We start from the raw sequence: 12,437 nt of genomic DNA on the forward strand, positions 1-12,437 counted from the left end.
CTTTAGGGTTTAATACGTGGATTATTGGATGGAAAATGTCCTCCAGGTCTGGGATGATATTCCAGAATCAGAAAAACAAAAAAAGAGGAGATAATTTCAACAAGCAGTGATTAGTCTGACATCATCACAGCACAGATCCATATTTATTCTGAAATTATCACAACACAAATCAAAATCTGTGGACACAAACATTCTTATCAAACTAAAGACCCAAGCTTTAAACAATACGGATTCTCCAATAACAGATCATTGAACTGAATAATTGATAAACTCATTAAGAAACTGAGGACTTTCTACATCACCAGAACTAACCCTAATCCTCATCCTCCTGAAGTCTGGATGGTTGCCATGGTGACAGTAGGATGACATCACAGAAGTTGGAGAACAACAGCTGGAAAAACAAACTCAATGCTGGCATTCAGCAGATCATCACATGGAGCTTCTTCTGATCTGGTTTTGGTCTCCACCAGCTCCTGAGCCAATCATCTCAGCTCCAAGTGTTTCACCTGAAGCTGAAGATCACCGGAAGCTCTGGAAGAGAAGTTCAGGCTAACAGCTCCACATGATGTCAGCCTTCAGAAACCAACCTGTCTCTCTCTTGTAGGCTTCACTGAGACGTTCCTCGCTACAGAAAACAGAACCAGTTACCATATTTGGAACTTCAACTCTACCTTAATTCAACATTCTCCTTCAATGGTTGGTGGAGAGTTGCTCGTATTGATTAATGGTTCTAAAACTACCTGAAATTGTGAAACATCTTGTCTTCATGCAACATTCACTTCTTCTGCATTTCCTGGTTGGCAGCCATGTTGTGTCTCTCCTGACTCTGCAGCTGCCACTGAGCACAAAGCTCAACAGGAGGACACAGCTGACATCATCATCATCATTATCATAATCACCACCACCATCATCATCACCATCATCACCACCATCATCACCACCATCACCACCATCATCACCATCACCACTACCATCCTCACCACATCATCACCATCATCACCACCATCATCATCATCATCATCATCATCATCACCATCATCATCACCATCACTACCATCATCACCATCATCACCACCATCACCACCATCATCACCACTACCATCCTCACCACATCATCACCATCATCACCACCATCACCATCATCATCACCATCATCACCACCATCATCACCATCATCACCACCATCACCACCATCATCACCATCATCACCACCATCACCACCATCACCACCATCATCACCACCATCATCATCACCATCATCATCACCATCATCACCATCATCATCACCATCACCATCCTCACCACATCATCACCATCATCACCACCATCACCATCATCACCACCATCATCATCACCATCATCACCACCATCACCACCATCATCACCATCATCACCACCATCACCACATCATCACCATCATCACCACCATCACCACCATCATCACCACCATCACCATCATCATCACCATCACCATCCTCACCACATCATCACCATCATCACCACCATCACCACCATCATCACCATCATCACCACCATCATCACCATCACCACCATCATCACCACCATCACCATCATCATCACCATCATCACCATCATCATCACCATCACCATCCTCACCACATCATCACCATCATCACCACCATCACCATCATCACCACCATCATCACCATCATCATCACCATCATCACCATCACTACCATCATCACCATCATCACCACCATCATCACCACTACCATCCTCACCACATCATCACCATCATCACCACCATCACCATCATCATCACCATCATCAGCACCATCACCATCATCATCACCCTCATCACCACCATCACCACCATCATCACCACCATCACCACCATCATCACCATCCTCACCACATCATCACCATCATCACCACCATCACCATCATCATCACCATCATCATCACCATCACTACCATCATCACCATCATCACCACCATCACCACCATCATCACCACTACCATCCTCACCACATCATCACCATCATCACCATCACCACCATCATCATCATCATCACCACCATCATCACCATCACCATCACCACCACCATCATCATCATCATCACCACCATCATCACCATCACCATCATCACCATCATCACCACCATCACCACCATCACCACCATCATCACCACCATCATCACCACCATCACCATCCTCACCACATCATCACCATCATCACCACCATCACCATCATCATCACCATCATCACCATCATCATCACCATCACCACCATCACCACCATCATCATCATCACCACCATCATCACCATCATCATCACCATCACCATCATCACCACCATCACTACCATCATCACCATCATCACCACCATCACCACCATCATTACCATCATCACCACCATCATCATCACCATCATCACCACCATCACCATCATCACCATCATCACCACCATCATCATCATCATCACCATCATCACCACCATCATCATCACCATCATCACCACCATCACCACCATCACCATCATCATCACCATCATCACCATCACCACCATCATCACCATCATCACCACCATCATCACCATCATCACCACCATCATCACCATCATCACCACTACCATCCTCACCACATCATCACCATCATCACCACCATCACCATCATCATCACCATCATCACCACCATCACCACCATCATCACCATCACCATCCTCACCACATCATCACCATCATCACCACCATCACCATCACCATCATCACCACCATCATCACCATCATCACCACCATCACCACCACCACCATCACCACCACTACCATCATCACCACCATCACCATCATCATCACCATCATCACCACCATCATCACCACCATCATCACCACCATCACCATCATCATCACCATCATCACCACCATCATCACCACCACCATCACCATCCTCACCACATCATCACCATCATCACCACCATCATCATCATCACCATCAACACTAGGGGTGTAACGGTACACGTATTCATACTGAACCGTTCGGTTGGGTACAGAGGTGTACTGCAGTACGAAAATTTTAAGACTATTAAGAATGTACAGAATTGTTTTAATTATGAAACCTAAAACTTTGTAGTGCCCACAGCTGTGGTGGATCTTCTCCGGCTCACAGTTGCGCAGTATTGTGGAACTAAAAACAAATAGGAGTTTCCAGGGAACCACAGGACGTGACGGACCGTTATTCTCCTGTGTTGTGCCGAGTTGTGCCCATAGATATGAAGAGTAGACACGACACGCCCCTCTGAGCTATGTGCCTACGGAGACACTAAGCTAGTGGGGGCAAAGTTTCAGTGTTTTCCATTGATGTCAGTGGCATGAAAACTAAAACAAGAAGAATGCCGGCTCATATGCGGCATACAGTTGAACACTACGTCGGACGATCAAGACAAGGAAACTTGGAATAACTTTCCACAGGTAAGAATAGTGTTTGGCCCTTTTACCTTGTTGAGGGTCTATAAGAGCTAACCAGTTAGCCACTAGCAAAACACTAACGCAAGCTAACAGCTGGACAACCAAACACCAGACGATTATTAGTAGCTGTAGTATAGCTGTACAGGCAGTACTAGTAATACTAAAAGTACAAGCAGCAGTAGTAGTATAAATAGCTGTTAGAGTCATAGAAGTAGTATCAGCATGTGTAATAGTATTACAAGTTGTAGTAGCAGTGACAGTATCAGCAGCAGTAGTTGGTGTATTACCACTACTGCTAGTAGTAGCATTACTATTAATATCACCAATACTACCAATTGTAGTTATAAAGCCTAACTCGTATATATCCAGATTAGCATCTATGTTCTTCCTCCAAACCCATTTTATGATTATTACAGCCAATTCTTTAGGACTGCTCTCACATAATTGAAATGTTACTAAACAATGTTATACTGATCAAATTAAATAACTTTGGTCTCCAGTATATTGGCTGATTCTGTTCTTTGTACTTAATTTATTAGCATGATTTCTTTATAAATATGTTGTTGTGTACAGACTTATTTACTTCTGTCTACTTTTTCTTTACTCCATGTAGGTTTCCCAAAGACTATGGGTTGAGGAAGAAGGGGAAGCAGCTCTGAGCAGAGAGGGGTTTGCTGTAAATATATAACAGCCTAGAGAGAGAAAAATAAATAATATTGAATATTAATAATAATTCTGTTGTTTATTGTAAATGTAAATAAACCCTATCCTGTTCTAGTCTAGTTCCCTGTTATGTTTATAACAGCCTAGAGAGATAAATAAATAATAATAAATTAATATTAATAATTAAATAGATTGCATTTGCAATTAAATCTTTTGATCTCAGAACATTTTCTACATATCTAAGTATTTACATTTATACATGTAATGGCTGAACTGAAAAGAGTCCCTGGCCTCTGGACCTAAATAATAAGATGCCTTAAATTGTAGGTTACATTTGTAGGAAGCCTTTTTCAGTGTTTTTTTTTCAGATCAAATATTCTCTATCAATAGTACGTTTTGACGTTGACAACAAAGTAGACCACACGAAAATTGGTTGAGAAATGAGTAAATTATGATTTATTTTCAATGTACATTCATTGCTCTGAATGGGAACTTTGCCCCCTCCAAGATGGCCGCCACGTAGGAATGTCGCTTAGCCGGCTGCTGCAGCGCGCTGGACTATCTACTCTTCATATCTATGGTTGTGCCCGCCGACATCTGCATGCAGGTCGTGGGAGCACGCCCACTACGCAGTGGTGGCTGGTGAATTTTTCTCTTGGGGGGGCGCACTTAATTTACCAAACAGCAGAGTCGGCAACACCGGAATACAAGAATTGATGTAAATTATGTTCACAGCCATTTGATGTGCTATTACTATGCACCACTACGAGGGTACTAAGCACTACTGCTGAGTCTAACAGACAATTAAAAGCACGTAAACGTTAGCAGCTGGTGAATCTGAATTCATCTCCCGTGTTTGATATGATTTGCTCCAGATAAGCTGTAATTGGTACACACATCCTTAAAATCTCCTTTTCTATAATTAAACAAATTAAGAATGTATAAATATGCAAATCTATTTTTACTTCAAAAGTAAAAAAAGAAACAATTCATTTTTCAGCTTCAAAGAGGCCAAGTGCTTCTTCTGTCAACAACATATTTATATTTACATACTCAAATAAACAAAAACAAATCCATACCTGTGAAACCAACAAACATTGGACATTTTGTTAAAAAAACTAACTATAAGGCTTAAAGCAGACAGTGCTTCTGTGAGATAACTTTTACATGAACAACCTTACATGACAATGAGAAAACAGCAAATCTGCAGATTTAAGATCAAAGCAATAAAAAAGTAGTGAAACCATGAGGCATTATACTCTGTATAACTGTGCATGTGACAAATAAAACCTTCTTATCTTATCTTAGGCTTTGAGCCCAAAGTGCTTCTGTCAACTAACATTAAATATTTACAATGAAAATAAAGAAAAACAGTAATTCCTCAGATTTCAGAACAGATGAAAATCAACAGGCTTTCAGTCTAAAGTGCCACTTGTGTCAACTAACATTTCTATTTACATTGTTAAATGACAAATAAGTAAATCCTCACATTTTAGAGATTAAAACCAGCACCTCTACATCTGTCTTATTTTACTTTCTCTGAAAAATGCTTTAAATCCGCCATACCTGTCTGAATCCAGGCTTGATCAGTTCACTTGGTTTGAAAAAACAGGCAAGGGAAGCAAAATAAAGCACCTGGACTCACTGCAACCTATCCAGGCCGTTTGCATTTTTCAGAGAGATGTTTCAGGTCTCTGACCCCCGTTGTTGTCCACAGAACTTCAGTGCCAACACTTTGAAAAAGCAAGCAGGGAAAACAATACAGAGCATTGCTAACTTCACATCCAGCTAGCCAGCTGTGTTTAGCATAACACAGGCGGGAGAAGCCCCGGGTGGAACTCCGTCCACGGTCACTTGCCTGCTGCTGGATTTGTAAATCAGGTTGCTCCGGTCCCAGCTCCTTTATCCTTTTTTTTTTCCTCCAGCGAATGCAGAGAGCTGCGCCCGGAGGACAATCTTTAAGTAACCAATTAGAGACCAGTATTAAGTCACATGAAAGCCAAAAGTTTTAGAATGTACATGCACGCTCATTTGGCAGGCGCCCCTCGCTATTGAAACGTGTAAAACAACCCCGAAAAAAAAAACCCAATATGGAATAGAAAGGCTTAAAAAAAACAAAAATGAGACCCATTGTATGAGTGAACACTGTGCAGATGTGTTACTTTAAATACGTATTTATGTTTACTGTGTCAATACCTTTCTCACAAAATCTTGATGGGGGCGGCGCCCTCGCGCCCCTATTAACAAGCTGCCACTGCCGCTACGCTAAAATGGAAACTATGAGATGCCAAACTGTTTTCTACTGCACAGTACTTTTTGATAATGAAAAGATGCTACATGAAAGCTTGGACCTGCATGCAGATCTTGACATGCAGCAGGGCCGGCTCTGGACATCAGGGGGCCCTAAGCAGGATCACTTTGTGGCCCTGCTTTGCGGTGGTTAGTAGAGTATTGCCATCGCGAACCAGCAACTGTATGGAAAACCTTACACATTTTGTTTGTATTTCATTTTAATTTGCTGGGACAGTAATTTTGCTACGTAGACAAAGTAAAGCTTCCAGATTTGCCACATTTCTACTGCAACTTTGTTATTATTGAAATCCTTAATAAATGTGAAAACGCCAAAACGGCACTACTTTTTTTGTCCACTGGGTGGCTCCAAACCTTGTTTTCACCTTTTATACTGATTTTCGCTTCTCCAAAGCTGAAAAAAAAAACAGGGAAGTTGCACCAGAAATTCCTAATTTACTAATCATTCAGCAATGAAAACTTATTCTTGTGATGTAGCAGAGAGTCAAAGATTCTACAAATGATTCAAGTTTGAATTTACATTTATTTAACACAAATGAACAATAATAATCAAAAAGTGCAAATACAAGGTGCATTGGTAAACTATATACATCCAGCTAATAAAAATATTATAATTGAAAGAAAGACATAGTTATGAATGTCCAAAAAATAAACAAAGCAGGTAAGAAGGTAGAAAATGCAATAAATAAATAAAAAATAAAGAAATACAATAAATAATTGAAATATTATAACTTAAATATCAAAAACACCTGGGAAAATAGAAAAGAGGAAACAATAATCTAAAGCTCTAAATGCAAACTTTTATTACACTGTTGGTGGTACTGATGCCATCTTCAGAATTTCTGTCTCCTTGCTTTCTTGGAAGCAAAGTCCTCTTTAATGTCATCATATGACATCTTGCTTCCAACCTGATGGTTGATGCTGATGACTGCCAGACCACTGAGACGTTCTAGTGCCATGGAGGACCTTAGGTAAGCTTTTATCAGTTTGAGCTTGGAAAAACTCCTTTCTGCAGATGCCACTGTCACTGGCAGTGTGCAGACTATTCTCAGTGCCACCCAAAGGTTGGGATAAAGCCCAGTCAGGCCATTTTGGTGGAGAAAGGTGAGTAATTCAAAGGCTGTCATGCTTGCTTTTGGTAAGTTTGGAAGGCTCTGGATTTCCATGGTCAGGTCTTGCCAATCAAGGTCAGTATGCTCCCCATCAGTCAGTGTGTTCCCAAGTAGCTCACAGTGCTCTCTGAGAGACTCATCATCCATTTCAGTGAAACTGAGCAGAACCCGGAATTTATCTCTCACATCCTTAAGTGTTGTGAAACGATCTTCCAGTGACCGGATGGCAGTGTCCACAACAACATTAAAGAATGTTACCTCCATTCTCTTTACTGCATCATTCACAGTCTCATCTGCTGCCTCATAGCTAAATTGCCTTTTTGAGCATCGAATCCTCTTCTGCGCCAGCACTCCAAAGTCGAGGAGCTCAGATGGCATGTATAGCGCCACTTCTAAAACTGCATAAATCGTCCAAAAACTCATTAGTTTCACCAATATTTCATCATGGTCTCCTGAAGCACTGTTTGGATCAGGAAAGCCTTCTGGGTGAGTATATTGTTCTACTTCATCCTATAAACAATGTGAAAGCTGCAGGAACCGAGCTTAATCTTAATCTATAATACAAGAAAACACATCAATATAGAAGCTGTCTGTACCAAGAAATTGACCGCGCCGCTAGCTAAACAGCGCTAGCTAAACAGCGCTAGCATTAGCAACAACGATTTGGTTACCGTCAGCTGAGCTGAATATATCAAGGACAAGAAGTGCATTTAAAAATGAGACTCACGATCATAGTATCCACAAAACAATCAACTGATGTTTTCAAAAATTACCTTGCGTATCTTTCTTTTGTTAGTCCTCCTTCTTCTTTTTCCTTTTTTCCGCGCTGTTCTTCTTCTAAACATCCTCCTTGATGCCAGTTTTTGATCAACCAACCAAATATTTTGACACGTCTGAGGCTGCGGCTGCCGCCCAATCAGCGACACTGAACTTACAACGCGTGTTGGGTGGTTGCCAGGTTAGTCCGAAGCAAGTAATGTTAGATGGCAGTCTGTGGGTCAGACCATCAGACAGTCAATTCGGGGGCCCCCTAGTGGCGGCGGGGCCCTAAGCAGCCGCTTAATTTGCGTATAGGGAGAGCCGGCCCTGACATGCAGGCACAACTTAGTACAACACCGGAGCTTCATAGCTAATGCTAGCAACAACTAGAAGAAGCTAGAGCTGGAAGATGCTCCGGCATCATTAAAATCACCAGTTTGGGATCACTTCGGTTTCCCAGTGAAGTACTAAAAAGTAGAAGAACAAGTGGACAAGACGAAAGCCGTATGCCGACACTGAAGCGGTCCTCAGCTCTGCATCCAGCAACACGTCAAACTTAGACACACATTAGAAAAAGTTCCTTCCAAGCGTAACTATCCCCTCTGCTAGGAAAAAACAGAGAACTGTACAAACGATGCTCCCAGCATCATTTCATCAAACCCTGCCTAGCATTTCAGAACGGGCTAAAGCAATAACCAAGTCCATGGTGTTTTCATAGCAGCAGATCTACGGCCATACTCCGTTGTTCAGAACTGAGGTTTTAAACTGAAGATGAAGGTCAGCTTACAGTAACTTTACATTACTGCTCTTTGCTACAGATAAATGACTAGATTGTGTATTTTTTTTAGCCTACTAGTATATTTATGCTGGTAAACAAGAGCCTAACTAAATGGTATCGTTTTTTAAAAAGCAATTACATTAAAATATATTTCCTCTTTTAGGTGATAGAGCCCCGTTATGAAGCTTCTTCTCATTCACACTTCAGCCAGAAAGTCAGACCAGCTCTGATATCAGCAGGTTTTTTTCATTTTTCCCCTTAACTGAGAACCAAACCGAACTGAACTGTGATTTTTGTGTACCGTTACACCCCTAATCATTACCATCACCACCATAATCATCATCGTTGTTATTGTTGTTGTTCTCAGCCATTTCATTTTATCATTTGATTATAATTTTTCTGTTGCCCTGTAAAGCACTTTGACTTGAAATGCATAAAGTTAATATTGTTCTGTCCACTGGGCTGGGTCTATTTCATGGTGCAGTACCTCTGCACTGGGCTGGGTCTATTTCATGGTGCTGTACCTCTGCACTGGGCTGGGTCTATTTCATGGTGCTGTACCTCTGCACTGGGCTGGGTCTATTTCATGGTGCTGTACCTGTAAGTTGGACTGGGTCCATTTCATCGTGTCAGTATTAGAAGTGTTTATTTGTTGTGTTCTGCTGGGTAAGTTTCATAATGCTGTAAATAAACGTTAGGCTGAGTCAGTTTCATCAGTTTAAACCTCTACATTCTATTGGCTGGAGCTTTACGATGGGTGGGGTCTAGTCCGCTGTGTTTTACCTGGATTCCAGAGTCCTCGGCTGGGACTAAGTCCTGGACCGTCTCAAGGAATGCCACACTTGTCTCCAGCACTGTTACCACGTCAACATGGCCCCTGTGAACAGCAGGTAGCAGCTGTCTCAGCGCGCTACAGCTCTGAGTGATGCATTTCCTGTTAGGGAGATGGCATCATGGCTTTATGCGAAGGATCATCAGAGGAAAGAAGCCCCGCCCCCTCATCACAGTGAGACGTTCCTCCAGGTGAACTCACCTGCTGCTCTTCACCTGCTGCTCCAGATGGAGGTTCCTCTGAGCTTCTACATCCTCTTCAAATGAGGCACAGTGGACGGTGGACAGCATCTGATCAGTTAAACAGCAAGGGTCAAGACCAGGACCAGCGCCAGCACCAGGATCAGGACCAGGACCAGCACCAGCCCCAGCACCAGCACTAGCACCAGGATCAGGACCAGAAAATAGTCTCATCCTTATCTCCCTGTCATCTTGCTTCATCAGCTGATATGAAAAAGAGAAAAGGAAGACATTTACCCCCTAACCTCTGAATATTTACCCCCTATCCTCCTAATATTTACCCCCTAACCTCTGAATATTTACCCCCTATCCTCCTAATATTTACCCCCTAACCTCTGAATATTTACCCCCTATCCTCCTAATATTTACCCCCTAACCTCTGAATATTTACCCCGTCCTCCTAATATTTACCCCCTAACCTCTGAATATTTACCCCCCTAACCTCTGAATACTTACCCCCTATCCTCCTAATATTTACCCCCCTAACCTCTGAATATTTACCCCCTATCCTCCTAATATTTACCCCCTAACCTCTGAATATTTACCCCCTATCCTCCTAATATTTACCCCCTAACCTCTGAATATTTACCCCCCTAACCTCTGAATATTTACCCCCTATCCTCCTAATATTTACCCCCTAACCTCTGAATATTTACCCCCTATCCTCCTAATATTTACCCCCTAACCTCTGAATATTTACCCCCTATCCTCCTAATATTTACCCCCTAACCTCTGAATATTTACCCCGTCCTCCTAATATTTACCCCCTATCCTCCTAATATTTACCCCCTAACCTCTGAATATTTACCCCCCTAACCTCTGAATATTTACCCCCTATCCTCCTAATATTTACCCCCCTAACCTCTGAATATTTACCCCCTATCCTCCTAATATTTACCCCCTAACCTCTGAATATTTACCCCCCTAACCTCTGAATATTTACCCCCTATCCTCCTAATATTTACCCCCTAACCTCTGAATATTTACCCCCTATCCTCCTAATATTTACCCCCTAACCTCTGAATATTTACCCCGTCCTCCTAATATTTACCCCCTATCCTCCTAATATTTACCCCCTAACCTCTGAATATTTACCCCCCTAACCTCTGAATATTTACCCCCTATCCTCCTAATATTTACCCCCTAACCTCTGAATATTTACCCCCTAACCTCTGAATATTTACCCCCTAACCTCTGAATATTTACCCCCCTAACCTCTGAATATTTACCCCCTATCCTCCTAATATTTACCCCCCTAACCTCTGAATATTTACCCCCTAACCTCTGAATATTTACCCCCTAACCTCTGAATATTTACCCCCTATCCTCCTAATATTTACCCCCCTAACCTCTGAATATTTACCCCCTATCCTCCTAATATTTACCCCCTAACCTCTGAATATTTACCCCCCATCCTGTGACATAGATGAAGTAGAAAACTTACCTCAGAGATTCATCTGTATCTTCTGTTTCTGACTCTCTCTCTGTAATTGCTGTTAATGATCTCCACCTGTCCTCAGGTGGAACCTCCTCCTGATCACATGAAGCCTCCAGTTAAACTGTTGAATGCTGATGAATTAAAGAAAGCTTTCATTTGAAGGAAACCTGCTTAGAGTTCCAGTTACAGGTAGGTCCAGTCCAGGTCTGATCCAAGTTCAGGTATAGGTCCAGGTCTAGGTGTCAGTGGTGGTCATTGGCTGACCTTCTTCTCTGGGAGATGTTTGCAGCTGAAGTCTGACATCTTCAGACGCTGAGTGGAGGAACGAAGGCCACATACCTGAAGAGCAACGCTGAGGGCCCAGGAACCCACTGAGCTGTGGCAGCTTTAATTTGACTTTCTAATAAGAGACACTTTAATCCAGCAGAAGGAGTCCTGAGAGGCTGGACAACATCTGGAAATACATTAATGACAACATCTGGAATAAAGGCAGCGAAATATTGATTTAGAATTAGAAACATGGATATCTGTTAATTTAAAAATGTTGCAGATAATAAAGTATCTTTATTTTAAACAGCTCATGGTCACCATGGAAACACTCAGCTGTCCAATCACGTCTCAGTGGGTCAAAGGTCAACAGCTGCATTAATCAACTTTCATTTCTACGATAAGCCTTCAACAGCTGGAACAGAATATCTACTGATGATCAATACCTGAATATCTACTGATGATCAATACCTGACTATCAATGACTGATAGATGATCAATAACCACGGTTTCCTCCTGATGAGCAATAATTGATCTATAACTGAAGTATTGATCATTTTCTGTGACTCAGAGGAAAACAAGGTGATGATCAATCAACCAGGTGAAGATTGTTG

At 42.0% G+C, this 12,437-nt stretch overlaps 1 long non-coding RNA gene across 1 annotated transcript; it reads right to left on the minus strand.

Moving 5' to 3' along the window:
- Positions 1–8,336: 8,336 nt before the first annotated feature.
- On the minus strand, positions 8,337–10,370 carry LOC127534818 (uncharacterized). The gene is made up of 2 exons (XR_007943395.1): positions 10,081–10,370; positions 8,337–9,981 (listed from the first exon to the last, which is right to left on the minus strand). It is a non-coding gene; the product is annotated as an uncharacterized LOC127534818 (long non-coding RNA).
- Between the last annotated feature and the right edge of the window lie 2,067 nt (positions 10,371–12,437).

This window comes from Acanthochromis polyacanthus, chromosome 7 (assembly GCF_021347895.1).
Source record: "Acanthochromis polyacanthus isolate Apoly-LR-REF ecotype Palm Island chromosome 7, KAUST_Apoly_ChrSc, whole genome shotgun sequence".
Taxonomy (NCBI): Eukaryota; Metazoa; Chordata; class Actinopteri; family Pomacentridae; genus Acanthochromis; species Acanthochromis polyacanthus.